The 13,936-nt window shown below is 36.6% G+C and overlaps 1 non-coding gene across 1 annotated transcript; it reads right to left on the bottom strand.

Annotated features, from left to right (window-relative positions):
* Positions 1 to 1,049: 1,049 nt before the first annotated feature.
* On the bottom strand, positions 1,050 to 1,156 carry LOC131238248 (small nucleolar RNA R71). Its single transcript, XR_009167654.1, has one exon. It is a non-coding gene; the product is annotated as a small nucleolar RNA R71 (small nucleolar RNA).
* Between the last annotated feature and the right edge of the window lie 12,780 nt (positions 1,157 to 13,936).

Raw genomic sequence — 13,936 nt, 5'->3', positions numbered from 1 at the left:
GATTAGGTTTTTCTGTTTGATTTTAGAAACTTTCCTGTTTTGTAGGATCCTGATACGGACTTTCTAAATTGGTAATCTCTTTTTAATTTTTCTATTTTTAGGATTAGGTTTTAATTTTCTATTTTTAGAAATTTTCTAATTCTAGGATTTCTTTTATTTTTAGAAATTAACTTACTTTCTAATTTTAGGTTTAGAACTTTCCTAATTTGTTTTTAGAAACTTTCTATTTTCTGTTTTTAGGAATTTTTCCTTTTTAGAAACTAGTTTACTTTCTATTTTAGGAACTTTTTAATTTTAGAATTTCTATCTTTAGAAACTAACTTGTTTTGTTTTGTTTTGTTTTGCATGATCTTCATTAGGAACTTCTAATTTGGTAACTTCTTTCTAACTCTTCTCTCTTTCTATTTCTAGATCTCTATTTCTTTTCTTTCTTTTTTCGGTTTAGGTTAGAATCTAAGATTGAGGGCTGCGAGTGTTTCATGCCCAAGTGGGTATGTGACAAAACTCAACGTCTCTTGACTAAAGGAGGATTGGTTGAGGGGTTAACTATTTATCACAGGACTAGACACCACTCGAGATCCCTAGAGTTAATTGAGGTATGGCCACAAATTAACTGGCCAATCAAACAGAGGGACAACCTCAACCTTGGGTTAGGGAAGTCTAGGATGAGAATAAGATGCATCAAGCACCCCTGCCTCGTACTTTACGAGATTATTTACAACTGGCGGGGGTGAACACGCCCTCATGCATGGTTTTTCCAGAGAATATGGGACACGGATATCAAGCCAGGGGTGATCCAACTCCTTCCAAAATTCCATGGACTTAAATATGAAAGTTCATATTTGCACTTGAAAGAGTTTGATGAGATCATAGCCACTTTATATTTTCCAAACGTGTCTGAGGACACAGTTAGGCTGAAACTCTTTCCCCTTTCTTTGAAAGAGAAAGCCAAGATGTGGTTACATTCACTATGTACTAGATCTATTGGCACAAGGAATGATATGATAAGGGAGTTTACAAAAAAAAATTTTCCACATCATAAAACAAACACCCTTAGAAAGTCAATCATGAATTTCGCCCAAAAGGAGGATGAAACATTCTTCCAATGTTGGGAGCAGTTCAAGGATCTTGTTAGTTCATGCCCACAACATGGTTTTGAAATGTGGCACATTACACACTTTTTCTATAATGATTTGACATCTTTCATGCGCCAATTGGTCAAGATAATGTGTAATAGGGAATTCATGAATAAAAATGTCGATGATGTGTGGGACTACTTAGATAGACTTGCTGAAAATGCATAATCATGGGACACATATCCAAAATCAAGTACCACTTCTAGGCCCACTCAATCAAAGGAAAGGAGGATTATACCTTCTAAAAGAGGATTATGATATCGATTCTAAAGTGACTAATCTCATATGGAAATTCGAGGTCATGGAATTAAAAAAGGATAAAGTTAAGGAAACTGTTTACGGTATTTGTACTTGCAACGTTCACACAACTAAAAATTGTCCAACAATACCAACCTTTTAAGAGGTGCTGAATGAGCAATCTAATGCCGTGAATAATTGTAAGTGCTATGTTGTAAATCTAGCACCTTGTATTGTCAAATTTTATTGTGCCGAAACACTTCGAAATGTTTGACTTGTTTTGATAGATGGAATGTTCACCTTCAAGTTCAAATAGATGGAAAGTTCACCTTCATTCGAAGATGAGTTTTATGTTATCTACATCGACATCTAGTGTGCTACAATTATGCATGTTCAACTATGAGAACAAGTTGAAGTTCACCAAGTCCAAGTACTTAAGTCCAAGTGAACTATCTCAACCTCAAGCTCGATTGCATCACATGCTCAAGCTTAAGTTCAAGCTTAAGTTCAAGCTTAAGTTCAAGCTTAAAGCTCAAGTTTAAGCTCAAATACATTTGATTAAACTTAAGTCTCAAGTCACATGCTCAAGACATAAGCTCGAGACAAACTCAAGTATACAAGGTCATGCTTCATATGCTTTAAAGTGATCTATCTACCGAAGTGACTGATGTTTCAACTTCAATACTCACATTTAAGGTATATATGACCCTAAAAAGACCTTAGTATTATGTCATTAACATTGCATGTTTAATTTGAGTCATAGTACTTATTTTAGGCTTTGCTTCGACTAGTCCTAGTCATTGTTTGACTAGTCCATGCACTGGCTCGACCAGTCCAGAATTTTATTCAAAAATTGAATAAGGTTGTTTGGTCTTCAACCAGTCGAACAAGGCTCGACTTGAACTCTAGCAATGCTAATTTTAATCACTCGACCAGCCGAGCTGGCCACTCAACCAGTCAAGCAAGCCACTTGACTAGTCGAGAGTCTATTTTATTTGATCGCGATAGAAAATTTAAAAGTTGGTTCCGCCAGGACCAGTCAAACCAAACCTTAGACCAATCGAGGGAACCGAATTGTAACTTATAAATTGAGGACATTTCTTAGATTTTATCATTCATTCCAAGCCAATTCCAGCCATCACTCTGAGAGATTAGTCCCCACTCTTGTGAAGCTATTGTGAGATCCAAGTTATAAATTGAGTATTTATAAATCATTTTAAAAGCTTTTTGATTTCTTAAATTCTTGATCTCTTGATTCCATTCTACTGAATATAAAGGGGATTTTGATTTAACCATTTGTGAGATCCAAGAAATTGAATCCAAGTGACCTAAGGTTAGATTTAATTTAAAATTCATCTAGACCTAGAATCCCTTCTTCTGTGAGATTGAACAATGAACATCTTCATCTAGAAAGAGGCAGTTCTACTGGCTACATCAAAGATCATTAATCAGATAAGTATATTTCATTTATTACATTTTGGTTTGTAAGATTGCCAGAAAATCTTTCATTTTGGTTTTGACTGAGATAGCCAGAAAATCTCAGTGTGTGGAGTTTTAATTGTGATAGCCCATTGAAAAAATGATTGTAAAGGTTTTAAGGTGAACCTTGGAAAACCTTCTTTCTTAGTGAAAGTCGATATCCTGTGGGTTGTGGATATTGGGAGTGGAGTAAGGTGGTTGTTTGAGAACAGTTAGTGTACACCCGAACCACTATAATTCTTGGAGTTTGGATGATGATGATGGTGATGTATGTGATGTGATGAATGTTGTATTTATTTTCATGTACATGTGGTGAATGTTGTAATAGCCTGATTTATTTCCTTTGCCTCTACATCAGTTTGAGTTTTTGATACTTATCAACGTTCTAGAAATCAAGTTGTCCTACCATAAGCCATTGGTTTTTAGTGTAAGGTTGTCCTTAGAATAATGTTTGTATCAACCTCTCAATACTTGTGCATTTGAGGTTGTTTTAAATTTTTGCTATCTGTGTTATCTTTCTACATTTATTTTTTATTTGGCATAGTCCTATTCACCCCCCTAGGACTTGGAGCTCGCCCTTTTCAAGTGGTATCAAAGCCTAATAGCTCATTCCATTGGATTAATTTCCTGAGCTAAGCGATCTCGAGCTCCTAATATGTCAAATTTTGATAGCCTCTCTATCACTAGGCCACCACCATTTGATGGCTCCAATTATGGCTATTGGAAAGCTAGGATGAGGATCTTTTTGAGGTCCATCGATGAGAGCGTGTGGCAAGCCACAGTGACTAGATGGAACTGAAAAGGCCGAGCTATTAAGTCCTAGAGGGGGAGGGAGGGTGAATAGGACTATGCCAAATTTAAAAAATTAACAGCAAAATTTAAACAAATAAATAAAGATAGCACTTAAACAATCTACAATGCAGAAATGTAAAACAACCTTAAAAATCTAGTATTGAGAGGTTAATACAAACTTGGTTCTAAGGACAACCTAACACCAAAAACTAAAGGTTCATGGCAGGACAACCTTACTAGAACGTGTTGAGTATCAAAAACTCAAACTAAAGAGGATACAAAAGAAATAGAAACTAATCTATTACAACATTCACCACACAATGTTGAAATGACAATATTACAACATTCATATCCACAAATACATTCCATAATCTTAAAATATAAAAGATAAAGAAAATAAACCACACATCCACCAAACATAAAGAATTATAGTGGTTCGCTTGTGTGTACACCAACTGTTAAACAACAGTTACACAACTACTCCACTCCTAATATCCTCACACAATGGATATTAGCGTTCACTATGAAAATAGGTTTTTCAAGGTTCACCTAAAACCCTCACAATTGTGTCTTTCAAGTGGGCTTACACAATTAAAAAACCCCACACTCTGAGTTTTCTCGATCACCTCAGACAAACCAAAACAAAAATATTTTTCTGGCACAATCTTAATGAAACCAAAATAAAGAATTTACAAAGCTGTAAAATACCTGGATATTCTCCTTTTGATGTAGCCCAGAAGAACCAAATCAGAGTAGAAGTTTAACGTAGAAGTTCAATGTCCACACTTACTTATGAAATGGTTCTAGGTTCTAGATTGATTTTAAATTAAATCACCTTGGGCTAGCTTGATTTGATTTTGATTCTAAGAAATGAGAATACTTCAATTCCTCTTTCAAATAAAATTGGAATGCAAAATACAAAATCAAATACAAAGAAAGCTAATTAAAGAGAATATATAATGAGCACTAAATAGCTTAAGAATATCACTAAGTTATCTCTCAAAGTGGCGTATTGATTTATCTTGAATTGAATATCAAACTCTGAAAAACGTGCTCTATTTATAGTTGTAGAAGTTGCACTCTTGACTAGTCCTGAGGTCGGCATGACTGGTCATAGGATTAACAAACTTTTAAAATTTGGGCACGATAAGATCAGGCCGTTCCACGACTGGTCGTAGGGTCTGCTCGACCGATCGAGTGGCCTCTACGACCGGTCAAGTCCTGTCCACGACTGGTTGTGTGGAACCTAATTTAGTTTCTAGACTTTGAGTCGAAGCCTACAGGACTAGTCGAGCACAGGTCAAGTACTGTTCATAGGACCGGTCGAGCAGTCTCTAAGACTGGTCGAGGCATTAACAAAAATTTCTGAAAATCAGTAACAAACTTAGGACTGGTCGAGGAATTCTTGGACTGGTCGAGCTTGTGCTAGGACTAGTCTAACATAGTCTAAGACTAGTCAAGAAACAGTCTATGCACTTATAAAATGATCTAATTTAAATTATTTATTTAGAATGACCTACCCTATGGTCAATCTAAGGTCATTCATACCTTATACATAATGTATGAACATTGAAATTTCTTTTCCTTCAGTTGATAGATGATCTTTGAAGTTCACGAAGCTTGAGATCTTGACTTATATAGAAGCTTGAACTTGAGACCTTTTGAAGCTTGAATTTGACTAACATTGAAGCTTGAGCTTGAAGTTCAAAGTATAAGAACTTTGTCTTGACTTGAAGCTTGAACTATGAATCTTGAAACATTGAATTCACACTTAATGTTGTACTCGAACATGAGCATGTAATCTTGCATTTTAAAGTTCTTGAAGTAAAGACCATTGTCCTTGTACCGACTTGAATATATCGATGCGCTACATAAGATACAGATTTCAAGATGTTTTGGCACTACAAAATTTGACAATCATAGGAGCTAGAAACCATAGCACTTACATTCTCCCCCTTTGTCAAATTTGTGACAAAACACAGTTCATAATAACATAAGCGTTATATGCATGAAGAATCATGCACCAGTTATAAAAAAAAACCAGTGACAATCTAGTTAAAGAATCATGCACCAGTTATAAACAGATCAAAACAAATCGAATCAATTTGCATCAATTCCACCAATAATACTCTCCCTTACTTACTCCCCCTTACCACAAAAAAAAATGGATGGGTGGCTACCTCAACCTATCCACAATCCACATGCCATATATCACAAGCATGACAAATTTCTCCCCCTTTTTGTCACAATATGACAAAGGAACCAATAAATAGAAGTGGAAGTAGATATATAAGGAAGAATAAGAAGAATGATGAGGAATAACAGAGCAAGATAACAATATAATAAATCCACAAGCAAGTCATGTTCAAGCATAACCAACCAAATTAAACCAAGTACAACCTAGTTAAACCAAGTTAACCCAAGTACAACCTCATAAGACAAAAGAAATCTAAGTATTATTAAAGTTATTACAAACCAAGATAGCCAAAAACTAATCAGAACCCGAAGAAGGAGCGGGTATGGAAGGATCAAGTTTATGAAGTCCCTTGTTAAGGCGCCTATGATACTTACGCATATATTTGAATTGCAAATCATAGGACACATTCATATTTTCTACCTTCTCCTCTAGAGAGCGCAACCGCACATCAAAGTCAGATGGCTGATAATCAGGATCATCTGCTGAATCAGATTCAATCTCATAAAAAATATCATCCATGTTAATGTCATCTGGAGGTAAATCACCTTCTTCCTCATTCACTGCATCAGCTCCACCAACTCCCACATTGATTTGGCCTACGGCCAACCTCAGATTTATTTTGTTTACATTGGAGTTGTTAAAGATTAGGTGTTGAATGGGAGCTTCTCCAACAGGGATAGCCACTAACATATGGGTGACCAACACAGTCATAAGATAAGTGAAAGGGATATCACTGTGTCCAGGATGGAGACGGAATTGAATGATGCAATGACAGATTAAAGAAGGAAGACATACAAAAGTACTAGAGATGATGGAATGAAGAATTCAAACCATGAATGTAGCGAGTTCAGTTTTGTTACCAGAATGGGAATAAACATTAGAAATGAATATCCTATGAAGGACTCTGTATCAGGGTAACAAATACTTTGAAGCAAGCACATTTCCATTAGTACTCTATTACACAATTCTCTAATAAGCATTCATTTTTCAGATTCAGATGGTTTAGCTACTAGAGTGCTATTGAGAATACCTTCATCATTAACACGTATGTCCATTAGACCAGAGATCAGATGTCGGTCTACTTCAACTGGACCTTCTCTAGTTGCAATAATAAATGTAAGATTTTTAGTAGAAAAATCAGAGATGCATGCATTCATAGCTTGCGTAATGGACCGGTATGCCGGCCCACCCCAATGTAAAATGTTATTACATCCTACAGATTGGAGAAGAGGAAGGATTTCAAATGGAGCTAGATGTTCAACATGAACAGGTTGTTCAACTATAACATTGCGCAACCTTATATCCCATACATAGGAGGGATAATCTTCGGATGACTAAAGGTGACTTACTGTGATAGGTGTCAATCTAGAAGAAGAAGGACCACGAGAACTTTTCTTTTTGCCTCTATCTTCCATTTGCAACTAGGAAATCAAGGAATCAAGTGGTTGCAAAAGAAGTAGAGTGGGTTTTCTCAAGATTAGATTTTAGAGAAGAAAACCTAAAAAACCACTATAAAACAAGAAATAAAAGCCACCAAAGATGAAAAAGGAGAGATAAGAACTTGAATCTACAAGAAAAATGTACATAAAGCACTAACCTTGAAGAAGTAGGAGATGGGTTGGACCGGTCGTATAACACCCCGGATTTTTGCCAACTTAGAGTTAGACGTACTTAGGCAATGGGTCAATCCTAACACCACCGTAATTACTTCTCAAAAACTCAATCCCAAAGTCTTAAATCCCCTTTCAACCCATTTCCTTCAAAAATCTCACCTTTCACCACCTTATTCTTCAAAATTTTCTAAGTACTTTCATATTTGATATTAATCTTAAAGTTTAAATGATGAAGAACAATACTTAAACTAAAGCTTACTGTAAATGGTAAATACGTAAATAAAATGGGCTTTTGACTATTAACCTTTTAGAATCTTATGAAATAAATAGATTAGCTTCTTCTACCCCAAAATCATTTATTGCACATCAAATAACTCATTCTGGTTTATAACTGAGACCCGATAATGCCTCGATAGACTCGGGGGCCCAAACAACACAAGTCGGGGGGGGGGGAGGACAACGCCCCTAGGGTGAGCCATCACCCCAGAGTCCAGCGACCGGTGAGGGGCTCACTAGTTCAACGAGGCCTCGTCCGTACAGCGGGCCGGGTAGTCCACTTTTCACAAATTTCTACAACTTTTATCCAACTTTGAAAAGTCATATCTCCCTCATTATAACTCCAATTTAGGTGAATATTGAAGCTTGATAAGTCTAGTTTTATATAAAAATAAGTGAAAAATATAATAAAATACCTAATATAGTTAAATATAGGTCATTGTGACAACTATCTGAAAATCATTAGTTTGGACAACTGCTGCTTCTAGAAGTTTTAGAATTTTTCTACAGCATCAAATCTAATGAAATTTGGTAAGGATGAATTTGAATTAATGAAGAACTATTGAAAAAATAATTAAAATAATATACCAACTAAAAGTGTCAGAAAGGGGCGTAGAACTGCCCTAGGACCTTATTCTATCATAATTAGGGCATGATTTAGTTAAGTGCTAAACTAAACAATCAATAGAATTAGGTCAAACTACTTTAAATATGAACTACAAGACTTAAAATGTGTAGAATCATTAATGCTACATTATCTTGAAACTTAGGATCCATCTCAAAACTCAGTTGCTCTCGGGAGCACCTTAAAACTCCGTATTGGATCTGGACCGTACGTCGAAAGTCCAATTATCTTGAAACCATACGGTTATGATCGCCTTGCTAGACTTGACAACCCCCTCAGAAATCAAGTCTTAATAGTGTCTAGAAATGCATAACTTAAGCTTGGAGCAAAGTGTGTGAGAAACGTGAATGTTTTAGAAATAAAAATTCAAACTTAAGTAAACTAAGTCGTGTCGCTTGCGGGCTATATATAAGGATTCAGACCGTTAGAATCTGACCCAAATACACCCTCAGATCAGGAAAAATTTCCTATACATGGCAGTGAGCTTGTGGCCCTAATCGAGTGCCGGTGACTGTTGAACTGAAACTGGTCCGCCACGGTCGATCTGTAAATCTGATCGGACCGAATACTTAGCCTAACCTAGATCCATGGTCAGGGAGCTTAACTCCTACTGCATGCAGAAAAGGGGCCTCCAAAACATCTCCGTTGGACCGAAACGGCCCGTATTTGGCTATAACCTAAGTATACCTTGGCCCTGGGGCCATTTCCATCAGTTCTGGGCCTATATAAGGGCCTTAAACCCTCTCTCTCTCTCATTCCATACGATTTTGCAACCCTAGGAGAGAGAAGAGAGCAAAGAGAAAAGGAAAGAGAGAGAAAGTGGGAGAGAGTTCCTAATATCCGAGCCCATCGCTCCACGTGCTGAATCCACCTGTCTGTATCGCTATACCGGCGATTCTGATTCCATTTTCGGGTAAGGAATCCTAACCCTAATCCGTTCTAGGATTTTCAGTAGTTAAAGTAACGAAGTAACTAACCTATTTCATGAAATAGGTTGTCGTTGGGCCGTAAATGGAGCGTGAGTGAACGAACTGAGTTCGTTACATGTCTACCAGCGTAAGGTGCGGACTATAAACATATAGGTTACATTTTTCAAAGTTTTCAATGTCAGTTAATGATTTATAACTGACGTGGGTGCTATTTTACATGCAAAATACGTCATCTGTTTCGTTTTATAAGTATATATGAACTATGTGGCATATAGTGTATTCTATGTATATGTTGTGATGTCTGAATACGTATGGAATTTGGATTTGTGCCTAACATGATTATCTGTCATGGATATATGCCTGTTATATATGCGACAACTCCTTAGCGAAAGAACTTGCCCTAAATCACGCCACGGCCAATATAAGTTATATATGTTAAAGTGTGTAGCCCAAGTGTTTGTGGAAATGATTAAATGGATATGGAACCCGGATTCATGCATGCCATGATTATCCATCGTGGGTATATGCGTGTGGTATAAGGGGTAACTCCCTAGTGTAAGGATTTACCCTAATACGTGTTATGACCAACATATGTCATGTATGTTAGAATATGTAGTCTAAGTATTTGTAGAAATGTCTGAATGAACAAGTGTGTAATAAATTGTACTTTATATGGGTATTGAGGAGAAATTCTCAACTGCCTTAACGATGTGTATGATTTCCTCCATGTAACTTATATTCTTTGTCTGTTTTACTTAGATATTGCCTATGTGTGAATTCATGTTTAAGTTGAAATCCATCAAATGCTCACATGCTTGTATGACTGGAATTGTTGATCCATTACTGTTCTGATTAGCTTGTATGATTATCTATTATAATTGAATGTGTTTGGGACTATGAAATAGTCCAGGCAATCAGTAACATGTTCTGATTTGGTGGTTGAGGTTGTCTTGCCACATAGGACATGATTGATGAATCCGAGCCGTACTTGAGATGTTGGCAGTGGTTAGGCCACACGGAGTGCTTACGCACTTCATGTCAATTAACTCAACGTATGCTCATACTAGTCGAGCTCGTTAAGTAACCCGATTGACCCAATGTATGTTCACCATGTATGGACACTACTGCTTGAACCTAAGGTACCAAACTCACCAGTGAAAACCCCTTTAACCTTGGTGCCTCGATCCGCTAAGACTCATGAGCTGGGCGTGGTGGTATGGGACACCGTGGTCAAGCTGTTGGCCTACGCTGGGATAATGAGCCTCCCCATAGTGATCAGTGAGCAACCCAGACTCGTGAGCCGAATACGGTGGTATGGGACACTGTATTCGAGCTGTCGGCTTACACTGATAAGGTGACGAGCCCTTTGTAGTAACCTCGAGCGTACACTAAGACTGCGTAGAGGCAACGAGCCCTTACATAGCAACAAGAGTACACTCGGCCTGCACTGATAAGGTGACGAGCCCTTTGCAACGACCTAGAAACTGCAATATCGTATGAGAATTGCCAAGACTGACGACCCTATAATGGATCATTGTTTGAGAATTGATATAAGGGAGGTATCTTAGATTCCCAATCCTGTTGTATGAAAGGGACTAATAATAACTCGGTAATCACGCTCATTCCATCGCATTGCATGTGCCCCGGGTTGAAGAGCATAGAGGGAAGAAAGCATGTCGCGACTGTAAGATGGTGTCGCACGAGGGACTGTAGGCGAGGGCATGCATCATGCTTACATTTCATCCTTGCATCAATAAGAGTATATAGGAATGTCTGATATGTCTACATTATCATTACTGCTTGACTGAATTGATAACATGTTAACCTTTGCTCTATGATCCCACTGAGTTGATCACTCACTCCCATGTTAAAGGACGGTGTTTTAAACACCAACCAGACTCTATCTTAGTTGCAGATGGAGACCCGACTGGCGAGGCAGAGCCAGATTTCAAAGATAAGGAAGATGCTTTCTCATATATGCAGTATTCAGGCGGGATCATATAGATCGTTCTGATCAACGGGGCTTCAGGGTTATACTTGTAGTGGACTATTACATTTTTGTCATTTTATATTTTGAAACAATATATGTAATTATTGACCTGGCAATGCATACATACTTTGGGGACCTATACTGATTTATAACGCTATACATATTTGAGTCAGTCTTCTGCTTGCGTATGACAACTGTCCCTGGATTATGTTTTGCTGATTTGGCTTAATCTTTTTCATGTTTTATGCACTAATACATACAACATTTATTCATCATTAAATATGTTGCATAAGTGATGCATTGGAACTTGAGAGTTGGACTTCTACTCAACCCCCGATTTTCAGGGCGTTACAAGTCGACGTAGGACCCATTGGGGAAGAAGCCCAAAATGAAGAAAAATAGATTTTTTCCCTAAATAAAGCACCAACCCATGCTACAAGGCTGGTCAAGTACATGCTCGACTGGTCGAGTAGGTACTCGACTGGTCGTGCACAACCAAAAATATGCAAATATCTTGAAATTTAAAATTTTAAACATAAAATAATAAATATATATACATCATGATACAGAAATGCATGAATAATCAATTCAAATTGCACATACCAAGTTCAAATTTCAATTCAGAAAACCTGCTTTTGTTGAGCATTTTTGTAAATATGTCTGCAAGTTGAGTCTCAGTCGGTATGTATTTCAAAGAAATTGTCTTTTCTTTCACTAATTCACGAATGTAGTGATATCTAATGTCAATGTGCTTGGTTCGTGAATGCTGGATTAGATTTTTAGATATATTAATTGCACTGGAATTATCATAATATAAAACCATAGAAACCTGTGTAATTCCTTAATCGCTTAACATTCTTTTCATCTATACAAGCTGAGTACATGCAGTACCTGCCGCAATGTATTCAGCCTCAGCAGTTGAGAGCAATATGGAACTTTGTTTCTTACTTTACTAAGAAACTAAACAGTTCCCAACTTAGAAACAACCACCACTGGTTGATTTCCTATTATCAATGTTACCAGCCCAATAAGCATCAGTGTAACCAACTAATTGAACACTACTATCATGTGGATACCAGAGACCAGGATTAGCTGAACTAGCGACATATCGCAAAATGCACTTAACAACAATTAAATGTGACTCTTTAGGGTCAGATTGATATCTAACGTAAATTCCTACGCTAAATGCAATATCAAGTCTACTTACAGTTAAATAAAGCAAACTTCCAATCATACTGCGATATAGTTTAGGATCCACACTCTTACCTGTAGAGTCCTTTGAGAGTTTCAAAATAGTACTCATAGGAGTATCAAAATTTTTCCCATTCTCAAATCTAAACTTTTTAACTAAGTTTAGAGCATATTTGGTTTGAGAAATAAAGAAACCATCATGTTGTTGTTTAACTTGCAATCCTAAGAAATAATTCAATTCCCCAACCATGCTCATTTTGAACTTAGATTTCATAAGATCTGCAAACTCAACAGTCATGTTAGCACAGGTAGATCCATAAATAATATCATCAACATAAATTTACACTATTAAAATATGATCATTATGTTTCTTAATAAACAGAGTCTTATCAATACTTCCCATTAGAAAATTATGACTTAGTAAAAACTTAGTCAACTTTTCATACCATGCCCTGGGAGCTTGTTTTAAACCTTAGAGTGCATTTTTTAGGCGGTAGACATGATTCGCATTCTTAGGGTCTTCAAAACCCATTGGTTATTCAACATACACTTCTTCATGCAAATCGTCATTTAAGAAAGCACTCTTTACATCCATTTGGTATATTTTGAACTTTCTAAAGCATGCAATGGATATAAATAATCTAATTGATTTTAAGACAAGCTACTGGGGCAAAGGTCTCATTATAATTGATGCTTTCAATTTGAGTGTACCATTGGACAACTAGCCTAGCCTTGTTTCTAATGATATTACCAAGTTCATTAGACTTATTTTTAAAAATCTATTTAGTTCTGATAATGTCTTTATCTTTAGGTCTTGGAACTAAGTACCAAACATCATTTCTAACAAATTGATTAAGCTCTTCTTACATCGCAACTATCCAGTTTTCATCAGTAAGAGCTTCTTTTACGTTAGCTGGTTTTATCTGAGATGTAAAGTACACGTAATTACACATATCTTCTAATTGTTTACGAGTGCGCACGCCAGTGAGAGGGTTTCCAAGAATTTGATTAGCTGGGTGATCTTTAACAGTTCTCAGTTCAGAGTTATTTTGACTTGATGAAGAAATTGGTTTATTAATTAGAAGTACTTCATCATTTTCTGAACATGAGACAGGTGTATTCAAGTGATCGTCAATGACTACATTAATGGACTTTTGAATTACACTAGTCCTCTTATTAAGAACTTGATCTGCTTGACTATTCAGAGCATACCCTAAAAATACCCCTTTATCACTTTTGGTGTCAAACTTACCCAGATTTTCTCGGTCAGATAAAATGTATGACTTACTGCCAAAAACCTGAAAGTATTTGACAGTAGGCTTCTTATCAAACCATATTTCATAAGCCATTTTACTATTTGATTTTCTACTATAAACGCGGTTAATTATATAACATGCAGTATTTACAACTTCGGCCCAAAGATTTTTAGGGAGCTTCATACTGTTTAACATTACATTTGTCATTTCTTGAA

Source organism: Magnolia sinica, chromosome 2 (genome assembly GCF_029962835.1).
Source record: "Magnolia sinica isolate HGM2019 chromosome 2, MsV1, whole genome shotgun sequence".
NCBI classification, from domain to species: domain Eukaryota; kingdom Viridiplantae; phylum Streptophyta; class Magnoliopsida; order Magnoliales; family Magnoliaceae; genus Magnolia; species Magnolia sinica.
Note: the sequence above shows the minus strand (reverse complement) of the source record. Positions and strands in the feature narration are given on the sequence as shown.